The 21,350-nt window shown below is 44.7% G+C and overlaps 1 protein-coding gene across 2 annotated transcripts in view; it reads right to left on the reverse strand.

Moving 5' to 3' along the window:
- The window catches only part of Syn3 (synapsin III), a 438,182-nt gene that overhangs the window by 410,757 nt on the left and 6,075 nt on the right, over window positions 1-21,350 (reverse strand). Inside the window, exon 1 of one of the 2 annotated variants that reach the window (XM_029482726.2) lies at window positions 19,881-19,935. The exons of the other annotated variant lie outside the window; for it this stretch is intronic. The gene's annotated coding sequence lies outside the window, so the exon portion shown is untranslated. Of the gene's footprint in view, window positions 1-19,880; window positions 19,936-21,350 lie in introns of those variants that run through there. 2 annotated transcript variants of the gene reach the window in all.

The raw sequence follows: 21,350 nt of genomic DNA on the forward strand, positions 1-21,350 counted from the left end.
CTTCTCTGTTGTATGTTCTTAGAAGCCTGACTGTAAATGCTCAGCTGTATTTCCAAGCTCTCTACTCTGTCCCAGGTCAGTGTATCTGTTTCTCCATCATTGCTATACTTCATGAACACTTGTTTATTTGCATTTTATGCATACGAGTGTTTTGCCTGCATGTATTTATATGCATTGCATGTGAACCTGGTACCTACAGAGGCCAGAAAAAGGTATCAGATCCCAGTAACTATAGTTACAGATGATTGTGAGCCATCATGTGGATGCTGGAAACTGACTGCAGGTCCTCTAGAAGTTCCCTTAACCTCTGAGCCATCTCCTGAGTACTATAGGCCATGGGTCTTTAAGATGAAACATGAAGAATGTATCTGTGCAAATGGCAGGGAGGATGTTGGCATATCTGAAGCCAAGAAAGAAGGTTCATTCTGCTGGGGGGGGGGGGGTGGGAATACAGGTTCACAAGAAAAACATTAGAGAATGGAGATTAGATACCAGGTTTTTTTTTTTTAAAGGCATATTGAAGGTAAGTTTGGCTTTAATACAACGGTGGCAGTACTCTATAGAAGTGTTATAGAAAAGAGACATGATCAAGTTTTTTGGCTGTTATGTGAGACACAGACTGTGGAAAAATTATATGACTGTTACCTTACCCAGGTATCCCTTACCCAGGGATTCAGGGTTTTGTTTGTTGTTTGCTTGTTGGCTTTGTTTTGCCTTTTTAATTATACACTATTCATCACAGTCCAAAGTCTTTACGTTTGAAAGTTCTAGAAAGATGCTATTAATGTGTTCTAACCTGTCCACTGCTTGTCATGACGTGCTAAAATCTCACACTGCACTGATCCATCCCATACAAGACAATGACCATCCATCTGTCCAGCCTATACACATGGTGTATGCCACTGCCCATCAGGCACTGATACCCCATCTTGGTCACAAGAATTCTATTTTCACAATATAACAGTTCTTGCGTTCAAGTAAGTGACCAGCATTTTCTTTAATGGCTGCAAAAGTGCAAAAAGCAGTGACATTGCCACACACTTGCCACTAGAGGGCAGGCGTGGACACATCAGATTGGAAAACCTTTTGGCTGGCAGCCTCACAAACTTACTTCTCAGAGACTGAGGTGGGAAAGGGGAGTATTGAGAGGATGAAAACAGGTCCACTTGGCAATAGAGCCTGAGGAGGGACAATCGCAGGGTCATAGGCTTTGCATCAACTTAGGAAGAGCTTTGTGGAGTGGAAAGAGTCATCCCAGAGTGGCATCAGCCCAGAGAAGAAAGCAGGTGTCTGCTTAGATGTCTCAGCAGATCTTGAGTTCATTTCCTTGCTCACGATCAGGTAGGGTTATGCACCTGGGTACCCACTCTGGAATCTACCTATAAACCTCATATTTTGACTTCTCTCCCCCACCCCCCATAGGATTCAGATACCCACTCATTTATCTTGTCAATCCTCCTGTTTAGTCGACAAGATCCAGCAAACTGACTCCAATGGCGGTTCTTTCCCAGGATAGGTCTTCTCTCAAACACATTAGTTAAAGAGCACAGCGTCTCATCTCTCTGATGTTGACACTGCCTGACAGAATCAGTTAGCCTGAAGGTTGAGCTGATGGGCTCTGCTACTTCCTGTTCACAGTGTCTGGGCAAAACCATCTCATCTCACAGTGCTTGGGTTTCTTTGTTTGCAGAATTCGGATGATAGACTAGTGTCTACCTCATGGTGTTCTTTTGAGAAGCAAGTAACTAATTAAGGTGTTTAAAACATTATGGCATTCATGAGCAACTAGTGTCCCATTAGTATAGATTCTTTTTTGACAGCCAGCACTAGGAGGCCCAACAGTGGCTGGGAAGGCTCTGTGGTGGGGGCTGCAGAATCTGCATTGGAATGAGCTCATCTTTAGTAACAGCTAGAAACACTCAGACTTGCAGGGCGAAAGTAGACCAAGTAAATGGTATTAAAGTGCTTTTGAAAATATTTGTCTTTTAAGTTAACAGGGAGTGCAATGGACTTTCTGGGTATCTAGTTCTACGAATGTTAACACGTTCTCACAAACACTGAAACCCAGAACAGACCCACCATTCCCTACAAAATCTCTTCACGGTGCCCTTCCAAGGTTACTGGCACAGGGCTCTGCAAGCTGACACCTGGGCCTCCCACAGGGGTAATTTAGATGAGAAATATGCAAAGCCTACCTCATTTCTTAAACAAAAGGAAAAGACTGAATCCCAGATTGAATCTTCCTGCTAGTGCGTGCTGCACACTGTCTGTTCTCTCAACGGGAAGTCTCACTACATGCCTGCCCAGCTCAATCTTTATCTCCTTTAGGTATTCATAAATGCCAACCTTTACAAGAGGGCTCCCTTCTGGTGGCCACTACCTGGCACTTGGGGTCCCTCTAATACTACAGCATGTATCACCTATATTCTGCCTACAATTTATTCTACACACTGTCCACTTTCTGCTTGCAGTGACAGAATCCCAAGATCAGATACTACTGTGTGTCCTGTTCCCTGCTATATCCTAAGCACTTAGAAAATTGTCTTTGTGGGAATGGGTGACCTTAGAGAACATAAGATGACTACTGAAAGACCTTGCTTAGAATAGCATGCTGGGGACATTCCGCTAGAAGGTTGTGACGAACACTCCCTTCCCAGAATGACCCAGCAAAACAAGCTTTACAAGAAAGCCCCAGCCATAAAGCAGGTGCAGATAATGATCAAGAAGATTTCAGTTCCCTCTTCTGGTGACTAAGACCTCACCTCACCGCGGGGCCATCAATGTTGCTTAGGGAGAGGCTAGTAACCATTTCTAAAGGGGGGAATGAATGAAAAGGTCAGCTCAGGCCAACAATGGGCTTAAACCACACCCTTAAACTGTATAAAAAGTGTGTGCTTAGGAGACTTGGGGTCCCCTCTGCCCCATTGTAGGACCCTACCCACATCCCCCCACCCCATCCCCCCACCCCCTGGCGCACCAGATCAATAAACTGCTTATTGCTGTTTCTTGGAGCTCATTGATGCTCATCGATCTCTGTTTCTGTTTTTCTGTTGAGTGGGGCATCCCGGACATAAGGCTCATTGGGTCTTATATCTCCACATAGTAGGGTAGCAGTGATCATTGACTGAGTGAATATACATAAAATCATCAGAGACAAAGTTTAACTACCTCCACTGTTTTCTGGGAAGACTAAATGTGTTATACTAAAGAAAGCTCTCTAGGTGCCCAACTCACATCTCAGCTAACTAAATACCATACTTGGAGGAATAGCCATCTTCAGTTTTTAGTGGCTAATCCTCTGAGCAAACACACTCAGATTCATACACTGCTCCTCACTCTGCCCTCTGCTCCATGAGTGAACACGAAAAGGAATTATTTCTCTCCCCGATTCCCTCTGAAGAGTCAGTCCTTGATTCACATGTTTAAAAATTGCTAGAAACAGCATGACCTGGGCTTCACCAATAGATTGATGACTGTGGGAATAGACAGTTTCTCAGGGGAGGCAGGGAGCCCACAGCCTATAGTGGGATGAATTGAAAAGACACTTGACTTTCTGGAGAAAAGGTCAAGTGTCAAGGAAATTGCTTCACTAATACCAACAGATGTCTTGGGCCTTTGGAGCACAGAACCCCTTTCCAGACATATCATCACGAAAGTGCTTCCTGTTTTTTGATGAATTCAAATCCCAGATGTCTTTCTCCTGGGAGTGGTGTCAGTTTCTCCACAAGTAAGAGCACAGTGGGTACCCAAACAAAGATTTTTGTAGGGAGCAGTTCTGATGCTTTGATCGGGAATCTGCATGTGAACACTGAAGGTCCCAGTCCCTAGTTGGTTTTTGATTGATCAATAAAGATGTCTGTGGCCTAAGAGTTGGGTGAAATAGGTGGGACTTCCAGTTTTCCAGCAGGCAGGTTAACAGACTGGAGGGAGGAGGAAAGATTCACTGTGCTTCAGAGGGAGAAAGGGCCATTGGTCGCTTCCCAGACGGGCCTGGGGTAGCAGGCAGGAGATTAAAATGATAATTAAGATGAGGGCAGCTTTAGGGGGCTCAACAAGAAGATGGTAACCTGGCAACTAAGCAAAGGGTAGGTAGAATTACACGCGTTGCTCTGGGAGTGAAAAGAAGGGCACGATAGTGGAGGGAGGCTTCAAAGAGCCCAGCCATTGAGCTAAAGCATATTAAAAGTAAGTTAATGTGTATGTGTGTTTCATCCTCAGATCCGAGGGAACGAGCCTGGGGCCGGAGCTTAAAGCAGGGTAGTAGGAACGACACAGTACAGATTTTGGCTTTGAAAGTATAATCTGTGGGTTTCTCCACCAGCTTCCTCCTCTTTCAGAAGAACAGCCAAGGGTGTTGGGAAACTGTGAGAGGATCAGTCAAATGAAACCCTTTTATTTGCTTCTCATCACCATCCCTAGCCCCCACCTCTCACAGAAATACATTCAAATACAGAAGTGGCCCAAACAATCAAACTAAGCTCATGGACATAAACGTTTGCATTCAATAAGTGGAGGTATTTACTAAACCCTCTGAAGATTACATGGCTAATACATGGCTAATTACATGGCTTATTTACACAAAGAATTTGCAAAGCCCTTGGGCAGTGACATCCAGGACTGGGTCCCTGCATGAATTTATCCACTCATGTCAGTTTGCCTTTGACTTACCCAGATTTCATCATCTGAAGGTCATGTCTAAGATCCCCATGGTGTGGAAAACATGGAAGCTGGAGTATGTGGTGGCTGGCCATACTGCCTCCCAGTAAGAAATCAGAGAAGGATGGGTGCTGGTGCCTGGCTCACTCCCCTGTTTTATTCAACCCACCAAATGGTGCAGCCCATTCAGGGTGGGTCTACCCTCTGCTATGAAACCTCTCTGGAAATGTCTGCATAGAATACCTCAAGGTGTGTTTCCTGACTGATTCTAAAGCTAACTGTAGTGAAGATCAAGAGGAACCATGGCTCTTTACAAAGGGTGCATTGCAGCTTACAGATCTGGTTTGGGAACATACTTCTCCAGAATATATACCTATGTGATGCCAAAGCAGTCAGCCCCACAAGAGAAAGAGGTGCTTGTCTTTCATGTGACAGGTACCTGTTAAGAGCACTGCCATCTGGAAATTGAAACTCACTGCCTCAGCTCAGCATTGAAAGGATCACTTTTGCATCACTGTAAAGAAACAAAAGAGATGGCTCTTTCACAGGTGGACAAGTCTAACAGTTAACCTTGTCAAATTTACGGGCTCTAAACAAGCCTCTTCAAGAGACTTTCTAGACTGAGGTAAATGAGGTAAGAAGACCCACCTTAAAGGTAGGTGGCACTCTTCCCTGGGCTGGGCTCCTGAACAGAATAAAAAGGAAAATAAGCTGAGCACCAGCCTCCATCTCTTGCTGCTTCTTGACTGCAGATGTAATATGACCAGCCACCTTATACTCCTGCTGCCATCTTTGCCATGGTGGTTTGTCCACCCACACTGTGAGCCAATGTTAACCCTTTGTTCCTTAACTTGCTTTTTGTCAGCAACAGAAGGAGCTAGTAGGGAATGACTGTATAAGAAGATCTTGATGCTGCTGATAGTAATCATAAAAGTGATGGTGGTTAGGCTGGGAATGGGGTAGCCTATTTATTGGGCTTAAGATCCTGGTTCTGCTGAGATAGACCAAAAGATGGGACTTAACTTCTCAACAACCTTTGGTAGGAAATGCTATCACCTCGATTTTACTGATGTAAAAATCAAAGACCAAAGACAATACACTCAGTCATTGCTGGGCTCTGGCTCAAAACTCAAATCACCAATCTTCTAGCTCTATAATTCAAGTGTAGGACTCCCAGCTCTGGTGGCCACAGTTCTGACCATCTAGCAGCCCCACTTCCTGACAGCACTAGTATCTGAGCCCTGGCAGACCTGAGACCATGGTCCATGGGCATTCCAGCACACTGTGGTACCCTAGTTGCTTTGGAATCCGGCTTCTCAGGTGTTCAAGTTGTAACTTAGCAGAGGCCCCGTCCATCCACTCTGTCCCTCACAGCGGGGTTTCACCTCTGTTTTCCTTGTCTAGCATGTCCTTCCCTATGCTTCCACCACTGTGTCTGGGAATTGTTCTGTTCATGCTCTCTGGGCTCACTGCCTCCTCTGGAGAGATCCTGGTGCTACACACCAGTTACCAATTAGGTCTAAAGCTGCTTGTTATGGTGTTTTATGCACACACTCATCATTGTGGATTTGAGAAGAAGGTCCTGGTCTTGGCTCTGAGCACTAAGGTACCAAGACTGGCAACACACGTGGACTTGCTAAGTTGGAGAGAGCAGCAGGCAGAGGAGAGTCAATGAGATGCCGGTACTGTCACAATTTGGGAACCAGGTAGAACCTTCCTGTTTGCTGAATAAGAAAATGAGTAGTGTTCTTCTTAAAGACAATGGGACCTGATTTCTAGTGATGTCCCTGAGAATGAAAAGACTGCAATGATGAGAAAATACCAGTCATCTGGAAAATACACATGATTCTTCTGCCAAAGGACACACAGACATACAGGGTGGGACCCATGTCGATGTCTTTCTGTCTATGTTTGTCTGTCTCAACACTCACAGAGAAGATTTTATATATATATATATACATATATATATATATGTATATATATGTATCTATATATATGTGTATATATATGTATCTATATATATGTGTATATATGTATCTATATATATGTATATATATATATATATATATATATATATATATATGTGATAGGTAGATATGGAGAGAAAGAGAGACACACACAGAGAGACATAATAATGTACACAGGCAGCAAGAGACACACATAGACAAAAACATAGACAAAGAGAAAGACAGATGGAGGCACACTCACAGAGAACATACCTGACAAGCCAGACTGTGCCTACTTGGCCTTCAATTCTCCTACACCTTCAGTTGCTGGCCAGAAGCCCCCTGCCTAGGGCAGGGCAAATGACCAATTGGCAATGCTCCTAGAAGCCAGGTGCTAGCCTAATGAGGAAGTTGGCAAGTACACTTGGGAAATCAGACACGGCATGGGTAAAAAGCATCCCAATAAGCAGGTCCTCATGCTCTGCCACACCCTCCTGTCCTCTTCCACCTCAGTCACACGGGCTGGCAGTTTGAGGATCTGAATGCTTCCCCCTCCTCTCCCACACGCACTCACCACTAACCTAAAACAGACTGATTTACCCCACAGTCGCATTCCCTAACAGATGCGACTCATCGTTTGCTTTTGCGACTCCACAACTGACAGTCTGTTAAGTCTCCCATTATCAGTTACCCCGCTTGACCCTTTCCATGCCCCGCCAAGTGCACTTTGGAATTCAAGATCCTTTTGCACCCTTGGTGATAACAAGACCAGGACCGTGACTCGTCATTTTCCACTCCAAAACTACCTAGTTCCAATAAGTGAAACCTCATTCCCTACAGTTTGAAATGATGATCCTTCAGAAGATTAAATGTTTCATGTTTGATCTCCAGCAGAGGACGTTAGTTTGAGAGGTTCTGGAGGACAAGCCTATCTGGTAGATGCCTACCATAAGGGGATAAATCCCTAGAGACTGTGCCATGTACCAAAATTCTCTTTCTTTTGTTCTGTTTCCTGGCTACAAATCTTGTGAGCTACTGGGTTCCACCCTGCCTTCTCCATGGTGATGGAGTAAAAGCTCTGAAACCATGGGTCAAATCTCTCTTAGTTTCTGTAAGGTGACTGATCACAACGATACAAATGACCCGATGCCATAACTGCTTCTCATTAGGAGAGTATGTGTTGAACCTTACTGTTACCTACCCTCGGGCTTCGGCACTAGCTACTTCGCCTGAAAATTTCTTCCCTCGCTCCCTCCTTGCCACACATGTCCCACGTCTTTTCCCACTTTCTCAGAGTACTCTAACCACACTGATCCTTGCCTGCACTGGTGTTCCAGACACACTGTTCCCCATCACAATGCAACTATGTGCTATTTCTCATTAGACACTCCAGAAAAAGAAAACCCTGAGATCTCTGTCTCGCTGCCTTGCCCAGGATCTGGCACACAGAGTGAGCCCACACATAACGAACACAGGGTAGAATGCTGTTGGAGGAGTCTAGGTCTGTGGGTGGTTGTAAGCTATCTGTGTCCAATTTGGGGAGGGCACAGGAGGAGATGCCTGTGCAGTACAGAACCCCCCACATTCTGGCACTCCTCCTCCAGGATGCTGTTTTCCCGATGGGGTGGACCATAATTCGAACATGGTCACTTACCACCAAAACTTGTGGTGAAGAATAACCCTTCACTGGGCAATATTGGTAGAGCCTAATAGAACGTGTTTATGTCAGTGGGACAAAAATCCTCGTGGATTAATGGTGCCCCTCAGGAATGAGTGGGTCCTCACTCATGCAGGACTGAGTTAGGTATCGAAAGAGCAGTTGGTACACGGCAGCCCTGTGTCCACCTTGTGTTCAGGTGCTTATACCCCACTCTCCTGAGTACTTCTGATTTGTGTAGGCATCCACCATGCTGTGACCTCACCCCGTGTAACAACCTGATCGTGAACTTTTCTATCTCCTGTACCATGAACCAAATAAATCTCTCTTCTTTACAGATGATCCAGTCTGAGGGTTCCTGGTACCACAGCAGAAAACTGACAAAAAACAAAAAACCAAAAAACAAAAAACAAAAAACAAAAAACAAAACAAAACAAAAAAAAACTTTGGCAGACTGATTTGTTCAGGGTCACTTAGTTCAGGAGAAGCACAGGCTATATTGGAGCACAAGACTCCCGAGTCCTCAGCTAATGTGTTTATCTGACTCTGAAACTACCCCCACCTTATACACAAGGACCTCCTGATCTCCTGAATACCTGCTGACTACTTCACTTTCTCCCAAATAGGGAACATCATCACTGAATTGCCAAATAGCATCCCACCATGTAGCTGATTGTGATCCAAAGATAAGCACCCATTCTCTAATGCTCACCCAATCCGTTTGGACAAATCCTATCACTGACCTCATTTACAGATGTGTAAACTGAGGCCCGGGGGACTTAACAACTTGTAGGATATCACGTGCCAGGACATTTGCTGTTGCACTGTTCTCGACCTCAGAGTGGAGACTTTCAACCACTGAGCCACTTTAGTGGGCTGCCCCACCCATCATTCTCCTCTTCTGGCACAAGGAGCTAACAGAGTGCTCATTGGTAACATCTATCTAAGATGTAGCATTCTCTCAACCCTGCATTGTCCTTCACCTTGGAAAGCCCAAGTCTAAGAACTGGATCAAGAATGGTCCAGTCAGCTGCAACTTCAGGGACACACTCCCATCTTGCAGGCTGGCTGCATTTCTGCTACTGAAAAAGAGACATCTGTGCGAGGTGTGTGTGTGCGTGTGTGTGTGATGAAGTAGAACTGGGGTGGTTAGTGCCACAGCTCCTCATCATCATGAGAAGGGTGATGGCAGTGACAATGGAAACAGCAGCAGCTAATAGTTAGACAGAGCTAAGTCCTGTTCCAAGTCTCTCTTGTATAACAAGCCCATTAGTCCTAACTGTTGCAGGGGAATAGAATATGCAACTTTGGCACAAAGACTGTTTTGAGCTGAAGTTAAGAAAGATCAAAGGGAGAGCTCTCCACCCTTTCTTTGTTTGCCTAAAACCAGGCCACCCCTTTGCTTGTTTCTCAAAGTCTACCAGAAAGTACATGAGTTAATTGCTCCAGACAACATTGATCCTTTAGGACCCCTCCCACAACACAGTAGGATTTTCCCCTATAAACTCTTTCTAATTAGTTTTTCTATTAGTTTCACACTCATTTCCTGTCTGATAAACTCAGCCCTTTTCCTCTGTGTTATCAGTTCTCTGGACATCTCTGCTCTTTTGTTAATATGTTCCCTGGTTCAGGGTCCATTTATCCTTCAGAGTTGCTCAAGTTCACATTCAAGTGCTTGTGATTTATCACGCAGCTGCAATCCACTGCTACCCTGTGAGTTGAACATATGTGAAGGTGGAGATGCAGAGAAGAAGTCTAACTGGCTGCACACCATAGCTCAGCAAGGCTGCACACTGCAGGGTACTGGGTGCTTCCTCTGTGATCACAAAGGTCGCCTGGACGATGGGCTGCAGCAACCTAGCAACATGAAAAAGGAACACAACACACATTGCTAGCTTGGAAAAAACAAAAAAAAATACATTAAAAAATTGAAGCACTCTATTAAAGGTGTGACACAGTCTCGCCACAAAGTGAAACAGTCTTGGGTTGAACCACGGAGAGATGACAAGCAAGTGCCTGTATGCACTGCATGCCTTCGAAATGGTTTTTTCTTTGATTGTCCTTTTGACAGTACAGGGCCCCAGCAAATGACCCAGAGATGATGGAAGGCAGTGATCCATCTGCCTAAGGCAGTTTCTCATGTTGCATTGACTTTGTTGCTACCTCGTAACTGTAATTTTGCTACTGTTATGAATAATAATGTAAGTATCTGATATGCAGGGTATCTGATATTTGACCTCCAAGAAAGCTCACACCACTGACAGGGTCAGTTTTTGTTGTTGGTGTTTTTTCTCCTCTACAATAATTTATTATCCTTGCTTAATTTATTATTATTCGTACAGATGGAGGAAACTGAGACCCAGAGAGGGAGAACGACTTGCCCAGTGGCCATAGCCCTAAGGTTTGGCTCCAGAATATAAGCTTCACCCCTTTCTGGTCCATCCGCTGGGCTAATTATCCTATTAGCCCCCAAGCTTCTTTTCTATCAGCAAATGAAAGGCCCTTAATATGACTTCATGCAGGTCTTTCTTAGTCCCAAGTGCCAGAGCCAAGTACAGGAAAGAGGTTAATTTCTCTGCCTTTGCTTATTTTGATTTCTAATAAAACTCGTCATGTTATGTTAGTAATAACATTTAATGAAATTATTTTTAATTGTCTCATTACATAAAAAGCCCTTGACTCAGCATCTCTTGTGCATTCCCATGAGTTCCTAGCAATCGGATGGAAAAGGTTCTGCCTGTCTGATTTTATCCTGAGGCAGCCACATCTCAGCAAGGCTTGTAATTTAACCAAGGAAACACAAGCCACTTCATAGCTCAACCAGGCTGCTGGGATCTCAATGTCTAGGTTCTTCATAGTTTTGTTCAATTACCACTTGTTCCACCTTGCGTCCTCAGAAACAGCGCCCCCTGGGGGTCAGAGGAGGAACTGCCTGTACCTCTAGCCTTAGTAGGAAGCTGGGAACATTCCTTGTAGATGAATAAATAGTGCAATAAGGGAATGTGTACATTAAAGAGGGGTGAGGGGAGCGGGGGGGGGGAGACATTAAAATAACATGGGAGTCAAAATTATGATTAAAATATACTGCATTAAAAACATTTTCAATAAATAAAAAAAAAAGAATATAGGGGCATTTTTGTTCCCTGTTGGATTTCTTCTCATTGGGAACTCACTGCCTCCAGCCAAGTGGGAACTGTGACAGCTAAAGGCAGAGGACATACAACAGGCAGAGAGTATGGAGAGCTTTGGAATCCTGGCATCAGATTCCCCACTGGTAGCACTACTGTCCCGAGCGGACAGGGCAGGGGCTCTCCTCAGTGGATGGGCTGGCTGACGGCTGTTCCCTGCAGTAACAGCTATTCTGAGGCAAGCCACTGTGACAGTTTCTCAAGAAAATTAAAAACAGAATTACTCTATGACCCAGCAGTATCATAACAAATATATTTCCTATTGCAGAGAGACATGCTCATCCACGTTCATAGGTACTTTTATTCATGACAAATGGGACATAAAAATAGCTGAGATGTCCGTCAATGAAATGTTCAAGAAAATATGGTGCTTTATTCATCTATAAAGAAAATGAGATTTGAAGACAAATGAATGAAACTGGAAAACATTCTACCGACTGATTTAACTCAGCTCAAGAAAGATAAATGTTAAATATTCTTGCTCATATGCAGATGTTGGCATCGAATCCTTAGATTTGTGAATTTAAACTGAAGTACCTGTATAATCCAGAAAATTAGAAAGGGACCACTAATGGGAAGAGGGAAGAGGGAAGAAAAATCTTAAGGGAGAGGGAAGAGTGAAACTTTGGTGATATGAAAGGGCCCTGCATAGATATTTTTCTCCTAGATAAAAACATCTACCTTGGAAGGAAGTTCATTAAGGCATAAAATGCTCTAAATGGAAGTGAAACATTCACTTCTATAAAAGGCTTGTTAAGCTCAGGAAGCAAGCAACTCAGAATTTCCAGGAAGTCTCTGAAATCGACCAGATTGCCTGACCCTCCCTCCTCATACATAGATAAGCAGTAGGGACCGATGAGACACTCAGAGAAGCCAAGTAGCCTAGAGTTAATGAAACAGAGACCAGCCAAGCTGGAAGAAGCAGAGACCAGCAGAGCAGGTAAGAGCTGAAGAGGCTCAGACCACCTGAACTGCTTCGAAGAGACAGTTTCTAACCTGCTGAGATTTCAATTAATTTTGTAGTGCACTCCTGGTTTCCAGCTTGTATGAACTATTACCCACTTTGGGTGATCTAGTTGTCTTGGGAGTCATTTCTGCTAATGTAGGTAACGCCAATAAAACCCACTGGTTCACTAAGTTGGACATGAATGTTATCCATACTTTGGTCTGTCATTGTTTCCCTATCTGAGATGGGTATTTCTTCACGGCTCTGCAGGAATAGTGGCACACAAGGGAGAGAAGGGAGGGGTGTAATGAGAGGGAGGTTTAAGTTGTCTTATTTTCTTGATCACTAAAGCTCTTCCCATATCCTTTTCTCTTAGCATCTGAACTTGCTGAGAGATGAATCCAGAACTTATGGTCCGCAAGCCTGCCCTTTGTTATTGAAATAGTCTCTGCATGGGGACCTTACACATAATATAAGACAGTGATGGTCCTCAGATTCCATCTCCTTACTCCCTGGGCATGGCTGGTGGTCCTCCCCTCTTTCTTCTCACCCTTGTGGGGTGTTCCATCAAGGCCAGTGCAACATACGCAGAACTCTCGGGATCAATACCCACCTCCTTTGCTTCTTGGTCTTAGCACTTTTGACCAGCTCTCAATCTTTCTGGACTCCAGTCTACCCATCACACAACAGGGATAATAATTTTAGCTCACTTCCAGGCCTTTCAGCAAGAGTTAGATGCTTCCATACAAATACCCTTCACACACAGGCAGTAAGAATTCAGGAGCGACACCACAGTGAAGCATGGCTCTGGCACACTTAGCGAGTAGGAAGGGTAATGTGTGAAAAGGAGGTGCTGAGTCTGTCAGGCACTTCAGGGAAAGCTGCAAGTGGTACCACATACAGTGTTCTGCCAACCTCTGCACACACCTCATGCAGCTAGCTCCTTTGTCATAGCAGGAGGTGTTCCTCTGAAGGCCCAAGAGACACTCTGTGGCCCTCCTGCTTGGAACATTTCAAGGCAGCAAGTCAGTGCTAGTAACTGAGGAGTTGATGAATGGCTGCCACTGCTTTAGAGCCATTGCTCCAGTGTGAATCTGTAATGTCCCTGTGAGGGTTAAATTAATCTCAGTGGTCAACTTGATTGAATCTGAAATCAACTAAAAGATAAGCTGTGAGGGGTTGTCTTGATCAGGCTATTTAAAACGGGAATACCAACCCTATATATGAGCAATCCCTTCTTTTTACTTTATTAGATATTTTCTTTATTTACATTTCAAATGTTATCCCCTTTCCTGGTTTCCCCTCCGAAAACCCCCTATCCTCTCCCTCCTCCCCCTGCTCACCTACCCACCCACTCCTGCTTCCTGGCCCTGGCATTCCCCTATACTGGGGCATAGAACCTTCACAGGACATGGGCAGTCCCTTCTAATGGCAGACCAGATAGAAGGAAATTAGAGGGAGAAGTTTTGCACTCTGGCCTTTTGGTTTTGTTCTTCACTAGCAAGTTCACCCACTGTGCTTCCAATATTCATCGATTCTGTTATTGTGGCTGCCAACCCTGCCATCCCGTATCTCCTGCTTCGTTGGGCTTCCAGTGTAGACTAAAAACCAATGTCTCCTCAAGAATCCTCCAGACCCTAATTCCCCGGGTGGGACAGCTGAAGCATTTATGAACTGAGCAGCTACACGGTTCTCAGGTTCTCCAGTGTGAGGACAGCTAGTGTTGGACTCCCTAGCACATACCATGTAGGCCACCCTAATAAACACACCCTTTTTAATATCTATTCATTCTATCAGTTCTGTTCCTCTAGAGAATCCTAATTAACCCACTTCCCAGTAGGCTCTGGGTTTAAATGTTTATTTCCTACTTCTGTTGCTATTTCAAGAGGCTGGGTAACCTTTAGGAAGTGGGGCTAGTTAGGTAATGGAGGTCATTAGGGGTGGGCTTTGAAGGGTAAGCCCCAGTCTCGGTTCTGTCCTAGTTCCTGCTTCCTGGTCTGCTGTGATGTGTAGCCTCTTCCATGTGTTCCCATTACCATGATGGACTGAAACCCTAGAAAAATATGAGCTGAAAGAAACCTTTAAGCTTTTTCTGGCGATAATGTGGTAAAAAAATGATGTGAAACCGATAGTCACCGTTCAAGACAACACTGGAACCCAAGTGTTGCTGCAATATTTAATCTCTATCAGGGGCTTCTACCCTGCCTTTGCATGAGACTTTTAATCTCAGGGTCATGGGTTCGAGCCTCACATTGGATGCCAATATGTTGTCAAAATATTTAATCTCAGTTGGGGGGTTCTACCACCTCTGGTTATATAATTCCCAGATAAAAGATGCATGTGACCTTTAATTTATAACAAGCCTTTATCAGCACTAAAGCTGGACAGATATCTACACTCTACGCAATTAGATTTTACTTTCCTATTGATAACCTGAGTTTTCACCTACTATGCTCCGCCTAGCTGCTCTGAACTCCAATTGGTCAGCCCTTATGGCCATGATTTTAAGGTTCTTACCCTATGGCATCTTCTCTCTCTCTCTACCTTTCCCTCCTCCCTCCTCGTGGTTCTCTTCCAACCCCAAGCCCGGGAATCCCACGCTCTACCTATTTCAATTTTGCCCAGCTATAGGCTGTAGGTATCTTTATTCACCAATCAAGAATAACATGGAGGGCAAGGACACGAGGCCTCTCACAGCACTTGGAGTTCACCAATTCACCTAGACTAATGGGCGAGTATACGCGAGGGACCACTCTGTCTCTCGCCAACCCCTTCTAGTGCTGGGATTATAGACATATACTGCTTTTCCAAGTTTTTTTTTTTTTAATTTTGGTAGTCATGGTGGTGGTGGTGGTAGGGTTCTGCTAGAAATCCAAACTCAGTTTCTCCTGCTTGCACAGCACAGACTTTACTGACTGAAACATGTTTCTTCATATGACTTTCTTGTGGAGACACAGCATGGTGATAGAGATCAGATCTGTGGTTGCCAGGTGTTAAAGGTGAGATGTTTGTGACTATGGCAGGATGAGAGGAGTCATGTTGTCATCACAGATGGAACTTTTCAGTATATTTATCATGGAGCTGACAGTTATATGGATCCACACATGCCCCAAAGCCACCAAGATACACACACACACACACACAAACACACACACACACACACAGAGAGAGAGAGAGAGAGAGAGAGAGAGAGAGAGAAAGAGAGAGACAGAGACAGAGACAGAGACAGAGAGACAGAGAGACAGACAGAGACAAAGAGACAAAGAGACAGTGGCAGAGACAGAAAGACAGGGAGATACAGAGACACAGACAGAGACAGAGAATCAGCCAGGCATAAAAGCATATCCCTGCAATCTTAGCACTTCAGAGGTGGAGGCAGGAGAATTGTGAGTTTGATACTATCTTGAACTTACACATTGAGATCCTCACTGAAATTAATAGAAAGCAAGTTAGTCAGTCTATCCATGTCACCTCCTTGATTAAAACTTCTAATTTGGGACAGAATTTGATCTCCCTTCCTTAGCCCACAACTCCCTAACAAATTTGGCTCCAGGGACACTTTAGTGATCATCTTCTCTAACTCCCCCTCACCTGGCCGCTCTACCTGCTCTGAGACTCGTTTACTGTTTCCAGTTTCTCCAAGATATGTCCACCTACTCATGAGCTTCAAATGAAACTGAATATCTGTTCTACAGGCTGAATGCCACTAAGCACCGTTAAGAATGCCTCAAATATTTGTTGACTGGATAAATGAAAAAAAACTCAAGGGGTGAACATTTAGTCGTAAAATTTCCAGTGCTCTAAACCTCTGAACCTGGTGTTATGTTTTAGTTTTATATTGTCCTTCCAAACAACCTAGAGCAACCCCATCCTAGGAGTGATTAATTCAGCTTCAGGTACTTTAAAACTGTATTCAGCCTGACATCTTCCTGTAGCTTGCTTGAGCAGGAAAGAAATCTATGAGACACTAAGGCAGGACATACATGTTTTCTTAAAGTAAGGCTATATGAACCTTAAATGAGAGAAAGCTACCCAGAAGCACTGCCACCATGAGAGAATGAGATGTCCTTGTAGCATCTTTCAAAGGAGGACTAGTGCCGGGTTATGGGCATCCTACAGGTTCATGGGTCCTCTCACTGTCAGCCCAGTGAGCCCTACAACTGAAGGAAACTAAACACAAGGAGTGTCAGTAACAAACTCAATGTCACACCACAAGGGTAGGTAACACTTGGTGTATCTTCCACTCAGGTGTTTGTAGCCTTCAGCCCCATTCTTTATCCACTTGGGAGTTTGGAAGCAATGTTTACTCATGAGAGTCAATGTCAGAGGAGTCAAGCAGGATGCACCAACTCGACGATGGTTCTCCTCAAGTTTCTCAAAGACTGGCATAGCCCAGGCTGGCAGAGCAAGACGCTGATGACCACAAATATTTGTTGAGCATCTGTTCTGTAACGGGTCTTGGGCTTGGGTTTTCCACAGGTACTGTCATTTCGTTGTCAAGATTGTCTAAAACACTTTCAGCATGCATGCAAGTGTTGGGGCTGTTTACACAAAGAGAATGACATAAATCCTACAAGCAAGGATGCCTGGGAACTCCCCACTTCCAGCCACACCAGCTCATAACCTGTTAGTAACCTCAAAGACAAATCAGTATGCAGCCCCACACAAACCCATGTAGACTTTGATTTTCTACTTCTTTTAGGCGGGATCAGTATCATAGGCACTGATCAGCACAGGCAGTGCTGTTGAAGGGTACATACACAAAAGCCATATATAACACATGCTTTTGGTGACTAAAATCTTTTCAAAGGTATTTTTGACTATAGAGTTCTTCATTTCATACTATGGCCTTGTGACCTAAAGAATATGAGTGCTCCTTCTATACCCCTGCTTATTCTTACTGAAGAATAACCAAGAAATCTGAGCTCTAAAGGGAAGGTTGAAGGTTATAGGGTTCTGTTTATGGTCAGGATTTCTGCCCACTTTTAGCAAGAGCATGTAAGGTGAACACTACTCTGCTGGACAGCTCTGTCTGCCTCTCTATATTCTCCCTCTCCTCTCTACTTCTACCCACTCCTGTGAGCTGTGTCCTCCAGTTCTGTAGAATAATGACTGTTTCTGTCCTATGATAACCTTTGGGTGCTTTCTTAACAACATGTGGACTGGGGCAAAGTGTCACATGTCTGTACTTTTTAATGTTGATTTCATTTGCTTTAGATCTGGCTATCAATCTCAGGTGTCATACAATGTATTGTCATTTGCCTCCCCATTATACAGCACCAGCAACTAATTCTGTTCAACATTTTGGAAGCGACACTCATGAAACCAGCGCCTTAGTTGGAAAGACAAAGGAGAGCAGGCATCTGTGGACGAAGCCGGTTTAGTTGCACGGAGTATACATCAATCAGCCATGTGGGCGGGGCATCGGTCTCAATCCACCCATGAGGGAAGATTTCTCACATGGGAGGCAAAGAAGTCCACATGAAATAGGGCTTGTGTCCTGAGCCTACTACAGGACAATGATGTGGCCTCTCATTATGGCTGCTCACTCCACATTGGCCTCAGACACCTGTCACAATGTCAAGTACAGATTATGTAGTCTGCGAGTCTATTCCAGTCTTCAAATTACAAAGAGGCCTGGAAGCAAGGATAATTAAGTTCATCTTAAACTCCTCAACTGAAAGAAAAATCTCTTCAAATGAGAACAATACAACTAGAAGCTCCTAAGACAGGAAGACATGGTTCCCAATGAACAGACACGGGACAACTCAATTTCTCTGTACTGCATTTTCTCAGCTATAAGTTGAGGGGCCAGGTCTGTAGAATATGAGGTTTCTTTCAGATTTGGGGCACTCCAATCTCCTGTAAGTACCTCAGGCAGTAAAACAGAAGATTCACAATAATCTGGCTGGCCTGGCCTATATCAAAGTTGGGGCACAGTTTCTAGAACAAAGAACAACAACAAAAAAAATCAAACAAAGGCACACAAGGCTGCCATCTCCAGCCCTGCTCCTCATCCCTGCAACTTCTGCCACCTCAGTGTGTCTACCAGGATAGGTTTAGATATCAGCTTTATTATTCAATAAATGGATGACCTTTGGCAAGTCACTCACTTGTGACAGCCTTGACTTTACATATCTGTGCAGTGGAGTAAATCTGCCCATTCTGGGAATGCACAAAAATTCCAGTGCTTAACCACTCTGACGACTCCCCTGTCACCCAGGGAACACAGGTGGCATGCCCCTGTATTAAAAAATTGTGTACCCATCAAACTCAACCCACCTTCTCATTCTGAAGTTCACTCTTAACTAAGGCACAAGCACCCAGTGTTAGAAAGGCTCTAAAAATCCATTCCTCCTGCCCCTTTCAACCTCTATGACAAGAAAACAAAATAACCAAGGCTCAGAAAAAATTTTTGGTGACTTAGCTCAAGGACGTGCCAGTTCTTCATCAATAAAGCCTGACCTAGGAGCAGGGTGGCAGATGCCAATGGCTACACAAGATGAAGAGAGGACCCTTTGTAGGCTCCATGCTCCTTAAAGAAGTTTGGAACCCCTCTCTTATGTGACCAAATTCTGAGGTGTATCTGAACTTTTCACCTCTGCTTGGAGGTGGGGGTTGTAACAGGGAGATCATGTCATAGTGTGTGCATGAGATGCAAGTATGAGGTAGGAGAATGTCTTAAAAGTTCGGATGAGGTGAGATTCAGAGTTTTCAGCAAGCAGCAGTTCCCAGATGCTCCTCACATGTATGCCCACCTCTGTTCTTTTTAGTTTACCCACTGAGGCAGGCACACGTGCACTGCAAGCTTTCAGGGGAGGGAGGGTGGGGTTTCTGGCTCGGGCAACACTCAACGAACCTATACCTGATTACACAGAGACAAGAAAACCCTTAAAACTGTGCTATCTACAGTATAATAGGAATTCAGGCATTCTCTACCCTCTGACAACCCAGCCTGAACGGCCAGAGAGTGCTCCAGATTCATTCAGACACATTAGAACGTCAGGGGTCAGGGACCTGGGGGTTCACAGCAAGCAAGATAAACTCTCTGAGAGCATTCAGCGATTTCTGGAGAAATGTTACTCCATAGACTCCTGGGAGTGAAGCTCTAAGAAGGGAGCACAGACAACACAAGGAAGGGCCAGCTTTATAGGTGTATCCTTAGCACATCGGCTCCCATCCTGGCTTGATTCTCAAAGCAAAGCATTTATCCTTAGGGAGCATTTGACAGAAAGCTACATCAAGGACAAGTCTGTTCCCAGCTCCTTCTGATTGCAGTGCCTGCCCTCCCCTGCCAGAACCATGTGCACCCTAGCAAACAGACCCAGAAAGGGTGACCCTGCCTTAATGAGATCACACTGCAGGCCAGTGACAGCCACTGGTCAGAGCTGGTCCCTGACACCCTGCCTAGGATGCTGCTTCCCTCTACCCAGCATCTTTTGCTTCACCTCCCAGCCCCTCTCCCTCTCCCAGATCCTTGGGCTCACCTCCTAGTTCTGAGGATCCCTCCAGGTTGAACAATGCTCAGAAGCAGTTGGCTGTTAAACAATTCATTTGGGGGCATGTGGAGCCGTGCCCATCCCAGGTGGCATGGAGAGGCTACAGCCCTGCAAAGGGGCTCTCTTTCATCTAAAGAACAACTCCTCCTCTTCCTCCTCCTCCCACTCTTCCCACCCCCTCCTAGGTCCTCCTCTGTAGTACTACTGGAACATGTGCTCTACTTGGGAGGGAGGCAGGAGGCGAGTGTGGCTTTTATTGGAAAGCAAATGCCAACAGTGTGCTGAGCTCTGCTATTTCTTCACACTGAGGAGAGGAGGAATATGAGAGAGAGAGAGAGAGAGAGAGAGAGAGAGAGAGAGAGAGAGAGAGGAATAATGATTAACCCCTCTGTTCCAGGTCGGCTTCTCAGTGAAGCTAGAGAAACAATACATTTAACCAATGGAGTGCCCGCCCCAGGCATTACATCACCAGTGAGCTCCCTCATTGGCTAATAATTTCTAAAAGGCAAAATCCTATTTCTAGATGCTTAACCCTTTCCTACTTATCAAACCCAAAAGGATTTGGTTTATACCAGTGTTTCCTCAACTTGTTTTCTTTTTTTTAAATCTGATTCCTCTGAAGGGCATCCTAAACACATAGTTTATAGTGATACACTTCAAATTATCCATACCACAACCTTTAGAGGGTATGTGGCTATCTATTTCAACAGTATAAAAAAACAGGGAACCTAGTGCACTCAGAACTCTTCTTTGCCAAGGGCAGTGATATTTTTTTTCCTGAGCTTATATAATACACTCAACACTTGGTGGCTCCTCTCATTCATGTCCTACTCTGAACAGAGGACATTATGTCTCTTCTTTCACAAATAAGGTTTAGCCAGGCCTCCTGGTATAAGTCTGCCATTCCAGCTACCCAGGAGGCCAAGGAAAGAAGATGCCCGTTCAAGGATAGTTTGAAGTACAGAGGAAGTTCAAGACCAACCTTCAGAACAGAGTAGGATCACGTCTGGAAATAAGAGGTAAAAAGAGTGCTACAGCTGGGCTCCATGGCAGAGTACCAACCTACCCGGAATGAGAGTCTCAGGTCAGTCATTTACACTGGACAAAAAGAAAACTAAGTAATTTGCCCAAGAGCTGGGGTTCACTTTGAAGGCCAGGTTGTCGTACCCGATCTTAATTCCCTGTGGAACTCACAGAGATCCACCGGCCTCTAGCTTGACTTCAGGGACTAAAGGCCTCAACCACCATGCCCAGCATGAAGTTAAAGTTAAACTTGGCCATGTGATTTGCATTTTGCATTTGTCTTGCATGGTCTGCTAGATCCCAGAAATTATTGATATAGTTGATGAGCTTCAAGTGCCAGTGCCTGAGAAGAACAGAGAACTGGAAGTGAATTCTCATACAGAGTATTTTCAGAGGCTGCCAGCTGTTCTAGACATCCTCGTCTCCCTCAAGTTC

The sequence above is a fragment of the Mus caroli genome, unplaced genomic scaffold, assembly GCF_978045245.1.
Source record: "Mus caroli unplaced genomic scaffold, Mus_caroli_1 scaffold_9, whole genome shotgun sequence".
Taxonomy (NCBI): Eukaryota; Metazoa; Chordata; class Mammalia; order Rodentia; family Muridae; genus Mus; species Mus caroli.